Source organism: Budorcas taxicolor, chromosome 11, assembly GCF_023091745.1.
Source record: "Budorcas taxicolor isolate Tak-1 chromosome 11, Takin1.1, whole genome shotgun sequence".
Lineage (NCBI taxonomy): Eukaryota > Metazoa > Chordata > Mammalia > Artiodactyla > Bovidae > Budorcas > Budorcas taxicolor.
The window spans coordinates 50,884,928-50,894,463 of NC_068920.1; positions in this window are offsets into that span (position 1 = coordinate 50,884,928).

Sequence of the window (9,536 nt, forward strand, 5' to 3'; positions counted from 1 at the left end):
GGCTAGTAAGAGGGATTATCAGGCATAAGGTGATCGAGGAAACTTCAGATGTGAGCTTATATCTGATTCCCTTCTATGACCTTAGGCAAGGCGTTTTAACCTCTGTGCCTCAGTTTCTTCACCTGGAAAATGGGCACAGTACATTACCTGAAAGGGCTGCTATGGGGAATAAGATGACATGGCTTTGTGGTTGGTCATCAGCAAGGCCCTGGGACAGGGCGTTGAGGTTTGCAGAACATTTTCACAACCTTATCTCACCCCTCACCACAACTCTAGGCTTCCCTGTTGGCTCAGACGGTAAAGAAACCGCCTGCAGTGCAGAAGACCTCTGTTCGACTCCTGCGTTGGGAAGATTCCCTGGAGAAGGAACATTTTAGTTTTCTTGTCCACTCTGGTTTTCTTGCCTGGCGGGCTACAGTCCAAAGGGTCGCAAAGAGCTGGACACGACTGAGTGACTAACACGGACTAACTAATGCCCCAGCTCTGAGAGTTCCTCAGAGACGGGGAAGGGGAGTTCGGTCGGTTCCAGCCAAAGTTGCAAAGGTGGAAGGTGACAGAACTAGGGTGTGTATTTGGGTCAAACCCTGAGCTGGTGTCAGAACTCTGTGCTGGATGGATCAAGGTGCGGGTGGGGTGCGTGTTAGCCAGAGCCCCTTATTTGGCCCTCCCCCGCCTGGAGCCCACAGGGAGGTTTGCCCCAGATGAGCACCCAGCCTGCCTTGAACTCACCACTGACAGCCTCCCAAGCAGCCTGTTAGCACTGCAGTCCATGTGAGCCCCAGCTAATGGATGGAGGGGCCTCTCCTTGCTACCTCTTAGGTCTGTCCAGCTTCCAAAGGCAGCTTTGTTTCCTTATTCCAGGCCTGGGTGGGTATAATCACTGTCCATTCTCAGCACAGCTTAGCCTGGTCCATCCACTCAGGCCCACCATTCCTGGGGACACCTATGAAGTGCTCCTTTGGGCCCAAGGCAAAGCTGTATCAGCATTCAAGGAGCAGCCTTCCCAAGGTCAAGGTTTTCTGGGGTATGACCAGTTCCCTTCTCTGTGCCACCCAGCAGTGAAATGCCCTCTCTGGCTGCAAGAGTATTCTGTCTTCATCTATCTACCCATCTTCTGCTCTGTCTCATATAGAATCAGGCTTGGCTTTGAGTAATAAAGTCACCACTTAACAAAAACCGAAGGTCTGTTTCTCTCATAAAAGTCCTGAGGCATGCAATCCTCAGTATGGAGGTTTTACGCAGTCCTCAAAGACCTAAGCTCCTTCCAGCTCACTGCTCCACCATTTTGTTTTCATGGTCCAAAATGGCAGCCAAGATTCCAGCCATCACAGCTGCATCCCAGGCAGTAACACAGAGGAAGGATAAAGAAGAAGGAGGTAAATCATACATGCTAGTCTTTTTCTTGATAGTTTACTTTTAAGAAAGATTCGTAGCAAATGACGCATGGCACTGCTACTTGGTCACAGTCACATCTAGCTGCAAGGGAGCCTGAGATAGTCTTAATTCCAGGTAGCCAAGTTCTCAGGTGAAGTAAGGGTTTGTGTATTGAGGAAAAGAGAATGGACATTGGGGGTAACTATCTATGACATCCCATCCATTCAATGAGCATTTATTGGATGCTCCCTGTACTTACCCATGTTACAGTACTTATAATGTGATCAATACTGTAGCGTCTTGTGAGCGGTAAACCGTGCCTGGCACTTAGTAAGTGCTCAGTGACCATTACTATTAGTGCTGATATAAGCACAAGCTTCTGGGAGAATGGAGAGAAGGTCCTCCTGGGAATGTTGGTGGTCTTTCTTTTTCTCTTGGTTCTGGAAGGCTGGGATGTTTGATGGTAGTCATTTTAGGAACTCGTGTTACCTCGCCAATTTCCATTCCATCCTACCTCCTTCTCAGGGAAATGACTCTGATAATTCCTCCTTACCAAGGCACATGTGATAGCTAACAGCTAAGCACAGGCTCTCCGGGGTGAAAAGTGCAACCATCTGGAAGAGAATTCTGGCAACAGTTACGGTGAGGGGGCTAGTTCTGAAGACCTTGGAATCTTCCTGAAGCCCTAGAAAAACCATACTGTAGGTTGTCACACAATTGTGTGGCTGCAGTCACACAATTACTTCTGAAATGGGAAAATAACAATAAGTACTCTCTAAAACGCCTCCCTCTGACACCGTGGGGGTTGCAGATGCCAGGTGCCCTTCCAAGGTGATTCAGAGCAAGAGTCCCTGGAGGGCAGGGCAGCCCTCAACCCACCTGGGAGGATGAGGAAGAAGCTGAGAGCTCGGCTACGTGGCCTTGCTTGGTCTCTCGGAGGTGGAGGAGCCCGGGTGGGTGCTGGGGCTGGAGCTTCTGTGCCTCCCCCCACGGGGACTGTGGAGAGCAAGCTGCTACTGGCTGACTGCCACTCCGGGCCTGGGAAAGCGAGCTACTGGTCCTTCCTGAGCACCAGGGTATGACAGGCCTGCGCCAGGCCCTATGGAGCACACAGAACTTAGGGTGGGTGGGCCTATGAGCCTTGGGTCTCTTGCCCCAAAGCTCTCTCCATGCCTGACCTGGGGAGCCAGACAACGCCTCCTCCAGGAAGCCCTTGCTGACTTCCTTTGCCAGATGCCCATCGTCACTGTTCTCGCACATTCCTCCACCGGGCTTTTTCCAACGCTGCCTGCTCATCTGTTCCCTGCCCTCAGCTGACCCCACTCGATATAGCCCCTCTACCTTGCACATAAGATGAACTCGGTAACGATATACCAACTAATGAATGAGTGAGTGAGTGAACGCAGAGTTCCTGGGCTGCCAGGGGGTGGTTCCCCCAGCGAGGAGGGGGAGGCCTGCAAGGGTTAACCAAGAGCCCGTCTGTGGTCTGAGGTAAGCAGGGAGCGTATTTGTTCAGGTAAATACGGAAGGATTACTTATAATGGGAAATCAGGCTCCGGCCAACTCTTCATCTCATGCCGCCTAACTTCCTCCCAGCGCATTCCTGCACTCCGCCCGCATCCACACTGCCCTGCAGACCCGGTGCCCTGAGCCCACTGCGGCCTCCTCGTAAGCCCCCCGGCTGGGTCTTGCCGCGGTGCCAGCAAGTGGCCCTGAGCTGGGGGCAGGGGGCCTCCCTACAGGGCACGCAGCCCTGAGACCTCAGAGAGCTGCCCGTCGAGGGTGGCCAGGCCCCCGGCGGCCCACCCGAGTGCCACCTCCGCCCTCGGTCCTGCCGGCCCCTGGTACTGCCGGCGCCCCAGATGTGTGGCTGAGACCCAGCAGTGGTCCCAGCTGCCCGCGCCTCCCCCTGGCCCCCAAAGTTGGCACCGCCGCGGACGACTCCTTGGGCACCAGGCAGCTAACGGGTAAGTCTGGTAGGGGGCAGTGCCTGGCCATAGGGGCTTTCCCCTGCCAGCTCTGAGGAGGTAGGTGGTGGAGGGAGCTTTCAACACCGGGCTGCCGAGTGTTGATGACTCTGATCTGGGTCCTTCACCCTCAGAAGTCCCCGATCCCTGTGCATGCTGCCTGCCTGGTCTGCCCCCGACCCTGGGCTGACCCTAGAGCCCGGTTGAGTCCCCCGGCCTGGGGAGGGCGGCCTGGGATGCCCCGCCTCTGTGATGACCCCATCTGGGCTCCACACTGAGCCCACCCTGCCCAGCCTGAGGGGAGGAGGCGCTGCAGGTGCGGAGCCTCGGCCCTGAGACCAGGCTGGTTCTGCTTGGCTAGTGAAACACAAGCAGCCTTTCTGTGGCTGCCAGCGCGGCCGCTGTGCCAGGGGCAGGGTCTCTCAGAGCCTGGTCACGAGTGGGCAGGGCCCTGCTGGAACCTGGAGGCTCCAGGTCAGGGCTAGAGTCTGGGGTTGGAGCAAGGGCTATGGTCCCAGAGCCCACGGGCTTGGGGGAGTTGGGTGGGCGTTGTGAGCACGGGAACCAGGGGATCTAAGTGTTCGCCTTGGGTCCCTGGGGAGGCACAGGGCCTCTGGGCACGTGGGGAGAACAGTGCAGGTAGGGCAGGGGGGACCTGGAGGCGCCCCTTTCTAGGACTTGCCAGGTGCCTCCTGTGGGGAGGGAAGGACCGGGGTGGTGGGCATGACAATGTGGAGGGCTGAAGGGTCTCGGAGGCTGGAGCCTTCCCTGGAGCTGGACACGGTGTGTGTGCATGCGTGCATGTGGGGTGGGGGCAGTGCCCTGAGCTAGCGCAGGGCCCCTCTCCCCTGCGGCTGGGCCCTCCCAGCAGCCCGTGGCCAGGCCTCAAGCGGGCTATCCCCTGCCTGACAGCCATGGCCTTTCTGCTCCTCTTTAGCCAGGGCTGGGACTTGGCCTCACTTCCTGCCCCTATCTCCCTGATAAGCAGCTTCACGGCCACCCCCCAGTAAAGCAACCATCTCCCCAGCTGCTCGCCTGAGTAACAGAGCAAACAGGCGCTGGGGCTGCCCCAGGCCCCAGGTGGCAGGCAGGAGATTACCCATCAGACGGGGCGCCCAGGCCAGGGCTCAGCTCAGCCAGCCAATCCGCTCACCCATGATCACTGGGGAGAGGGCTAGAGCCAGGGAGTACCCCCGCCCAGCTGCTCAGAGCTCCCCCCAAATTCAGAGGAGGTTGGGGTGTGGAGGAGGTGGTCTCTCATGGGGTCAGGGACCACCTGCCACTTTGAGAGCCGAATAGGCACCATGAGGGGCCCAGAGCTGAAAGCTCAGCCCCTGCCAGACTCGGTTATTGTGTTACTGATTATAAAACACTTTGGCAGATGCTGTGTCACTTGGTTGCCATAAGCCTCTGGATTACACAAAACTTCTCTTGTCAACCAAGCCTGAGGAAATAGGGCGGAATTCAGTAGGTGCTCAATCAATGCTCAGAAAGTGTGACCCTGGCAGTGAGTAGAAGAACCAGGAGAGCCCACCTCCTGCCGCGGAGGTGGTTGCAGCCATAACGGGAATAACCCTGCAACAAACTAGAGCATAGCTGTGTGCTGACCGATTTGGTGCAGCTTGAATGTAACTGGGGTCAAGGCCCTCTGGCGGAGGGCAAGAAGGGGCAGGTCAGAACCCGCAAGGTGTGACCTCAGGCAAGTCACTCTGACTCCCTGCGCTTGCAGCAGGTTAGACAAGGTGGTCTCCTCTGTGAAAGGAAGCTTCATGGAAGGAGCAACCTGGAGTGGGGTTTTGAAGGCTGTGTAGGAGTTGGTGGAGGCAGGCTGGCTGGCGGGATTTGCCGCTTTGCGAAACTTGAGTGCTTTCCCAGTCTGGTCTCCTAGGTTGAGGTCAGGGGAATTGGGGGCCTCTGGCTCGGGCTCCACCTAGAGGCCAGGGAGGAGTGAGTGAAGCCAGCAGCTGCCCTGGACCAGGCTAGAGAGCAGGCTGACCTTGGGGCAAGGTCCAGGCCTCTCCCATCACCATTTTCAACTCTCCCCCAGACTCCACCCTTTGGCCCGGCCCCTCCAGCATCACCACCTGCTTCTTCCTTTGTTCCCCTCACTCTTCACCCTATTACCTTTCCTTCACTCTTCTCCTGCCCCATCCCCTCACCTGCCACCTTCCTGCATGCTCAGCCCATTGTAATTCACCAGGAATTTCCATCCACTGTCCCCCTCAATCTCCACAACCCCTTTAAGACCTGCTCTTAACAGCCCATTCAACAGACATTCAACTGAGTTTTTTGCCCCACTGCTGGAGCTAGGGTTAGGGCTCAAAGCAGTGTGGGACCCTCCCCTGCCCCCACCCCGCCTCCACCCTGTTCCATGCCCCACCCGGCACCCCCAGCCAAGAGAGTGGCCTGTCAGGTGGAACAACTCTTCCCAAAGCAAACTTTGCACAAGCTGAGTTGCCCTGGGCCCTTCCTGACATTTAATGCCAGGCTCCTTCCCCGGCCTCGTTTGCATGTTCCCAGTCCAGGAGGTGCCCCTGCCAGATTCTCCTCTCCCACCTCTCAGGGCCTCCAGACTCCTCCAGGTCACTCCTCCTAGGCCAGGGCATGAAGGGGGGCTCTGCGGGAGTCAGATGGGCCAGAGCCCTCCCTGGGCTGTAGGAAGGGCCGATGAGGTCCATCCGGGACCGCCAGAATCCAAGGGGCCCTTCCTTTTCGCTCCAGCTCTGGGGTTGAGGAGAGGGGTCTGGGGGTGACTGCCTGGGTTAGGGTCCCAGCACCTGGACCTGCTCTCGGGGCAGCGAGTTGGTCTGAGGGCTGCTGGGGCCAGTTCTTCCTGCCTCTGATGTCCAACCCAAGTCAGCCTGGTGGGCACGATGGAGGTCATGGGGTCACAGACTCCAGACAGTGTCTGGGGCAGAAGAGCTCTGGGAGCTGACTTACCTCCCAGGAGAACAGAGGAGGAGAATGAGGCCATGGAGACCAGGGGCTGCCCAGGGCCTCTAATACAGTTGAAACAGCAGATTATGAATCCCCATCTCCAGATGCTGAGGCCTCGAGTTCTTTCCAGGCCTCCCACCCCTTTGGAGCAAACTCAAATACAGGGGTGAGCTTGGGGCTGAGGGGGGGTCCCTGTACCTGCAGGCTTCAGGCATCCATGCCACCCAGAACCCCCAATGCGACTTTTGTGGGGCTAGCCCCGCAGGTAGCCTGGGCGAGGCAACAGGGGTGACCCTAGAAGTTGAAGGTGCCAAGACTTCAGCAGGAAAGAGGGCGGAGCTCAGCCTTGACTCCCAGTCCCTTCCCGGTCACCATGGACACATGCCCCCAGGCACTCACCACCCCTGCCTGTCAGGTGGGAACGATCCTGGCTGCCCCAGGAGACCTCGGGGGAGCCCAAGCAGTTTATTTATTTGGCCTTCACCTTGTCCCTGGAAGGGCTAGAAGTGGTGTCAGTGAGGCGGGATTGAAGGGGAGGGAACAGGAAGTAGATGCCTGTGATCCCCCCGTGCGGGAGCGAATGGGAGGTGGTGCTGGTACGTACTCACGCCTCGGGCTCCTGGCTGCCTATGGTAGCAGTGGGCAACACAGAAAGCGAAGTTGCTCTGTGCGACCCCATGGACTGCAACCCACCAGGCTCCTCTCTGTCCATGGGATTCTCCAGGCAAGAACACTGCAGTGGGTGGCCATCTCCTTCCCCAGGGGAACTTCCCGACCCAGGGATCGAACCCAGGTCTCCTGCATTGCAAGCAGACACTTTTACCATCTGAGCTGACCACAGCTCCTTGATGTCCCCAGACTCTTTTTGTTTCCTGCCCCATCTTCCTGCTGCTTGGCCCTGATCCTACTCCCAAGTCTCCCTAGGCCTGTGGGCTGGCTCCCCAGGTCAACCTTTTGCTCCTGCTAGTTGTTTCCAGCTCATTTCTTTCTTTCTTTTATGTTGGCCGCGTTGTGCGGCATGTGGTATCTTAGTTCCCTGACCAGGGATTGAACCTGTGCCCTCAGTAGTGAAAGCCTGGAACCCTAGCCACCAGAGAAGTCCCTGGATCTAGCTAGTTTGAAGAGCAGTCTCGGAGGGCAGGGGAGCTGCATTTTCCTGGGAGTGTAGCAGCTGTCCCAGGAGCAGTGAGGGGGCTGGACGGGGGCAGTGGGCAGGGCGGGAAGGGCCTGTCCAGGGGAGCAGGAAGGCTGCGGCCAGAGGCAGGGAGGCTTCAGACTGCAGCAGGCGGGCCCTGGGCCCTGGGCGCTGGCCTGGGCAGGCCCGGCTTCTCTCCAAGGTGCTGACCGACAGCCTGGGGGTTGAGGGGACAGGCCCACGTGGCCCCTGCCCACTCTGCAGGGCTCCCAGGGGCCACACTCCTGAAGCCCCCTGATTCAGACCCATTCATGTGGACCCAGAGGCTGGGATGGAGGGAGGGAAGGGCCAACAGCAGTGGGGAAACCAGAGGCAGTCTGCACCCAGGTGCTGGATCGAGGAGCCTCTGGGAGGAGTGGCAGACCTGTCACACCTTGTCCCAGCCCCTCCCCTCTCCTCCGAGGGCCTGCAGTCCTGGGCCCTGGGTAGACTAAGGCTGTGTCTCAGGATTGAGGTGGGGGCTCGAGGCATATTTCGGCCCCCACCCCCACAAGCCCACTGGGGGTAAGAGCTGAGCAGGATGTGAGAGACAGGCTCCACCCTCATGACCGCCCGGGCCTCAGTAAAGACCTCCTGGTGACTCCCTGGGGCCATCTGAGCATCTTTCTAATGTCCGGGTGGCCCCGAGGGGCAGGAAACAGCTGCTGTAAATCTCTGACTTTGGGTCCCCCTGCCCCCTCTTCCCTCTCTGTCTTCCTGGGGGACCACGAGGTGCGGAGAGAAGGGGCCGAGGTGGTAATCCCTCTGGCTGTAGCCGCGTGAGTCTGCCCTGTCTCTGGGCCTTGGCCTCCACCAGCTGTTACCAAACTTCTTTGTCTGGAATCGGAGGCAGTGCCTCTTGGGCAGGAGGGAACCAGGACATGCTGAGCCTTAATCCAGAAAAGATCAGCTCGAGGTTTTGGGAGCTGGAGGCATCGCTCAGGAGACGGGCAGCCCCTTGAGCCTGGGTGGTTGGGAGGGACCAGGACCTGGCAGAGCCAGATTTGTCGCAGGACCCTAGGGCTCAGTGATCCAGGCTGTGCTGTGTGACTACGGATACCTCCCGGCCATTCTCTGAGCCTTATTTTCCCAGTGTCCCCACGTGGAGACCATCACCCACAAATGTCCTCATGGCTGAACTGCACAGATGGGGAGAGCTGAGAAGTCAGAGGAAGGAGCGGCTGGGGAGGACTTCAGGCTAAACTGTGATGAGAAGGAAGGGGCATTGTGGGCAGGGGGCAGCAAAAACAAGAGAAAATAGAGGAAACAAGGCGTGTCAGGCCCCCGGCTCAGGGTCCAAGGGAGAAACACTGCTCCCATCAGAGCCTGGATATGTGCTTTGCCCCCGACCCTGCCCCTAACCAGTGAATAAATCTGTTTCCCGCTCTGGGCTCTGAGCTCCAATGCTCAGAGGCGGGCACCAGCCCCTGGGATCAGGCAGGGCAGGCGGTGGGGAGCCATGGGAGGGTCTAGAGCCCAGGGCTGCCCGATGAAAGGGTGTTGGAGGGAAACAAGCTTGACTGTGCAGTGGAGTAAGCAGATAGGAGGCGCAAATGAACTCTGGAGGACCAAGCTGGCCAATCAGGAGGTGGGCAGGGCCCTGGGGAGATGGGACCAGCCAGAGCAGGAGCCTCCGAGGGCACGTGGTACAAGAGCAGAGACCGCCCATGACCAGCTGGGGCCGTCAGGCAAGCTGCGTGGCCTCTCTGAGCCCTACTGTCCACACCCACATCCAGGGCGCCTGAGTCCCTGTAGGTAGTGAAAGGGTAACGTGTGCACACGCTCTGGTCACAGGAGGCACTTGATGTGCGTTCTCTGCCCTCCCGGGTCCAGCCCTAGAGCCTGGAGAAGATGCCAGCGTTGCAGGCTGGGCACACCAGCCCCCGGCTCATTGACCAGAAAACCCAGGTCCCCTGGGCTGGCCTCAGCCTTCCACACTGCGTCCCACCTGCAGGCCATGGGCTCTTTCCTCCAGCCGCACGGTTAATCATTAACTTCTTTTTCACCAGGGAGGTGTTGGAGCTGGGACCAAGCCTTGGTTGAGAGCAGGTTCCTTGGCATTTAGGGGCAAGGTGACGGGGGGC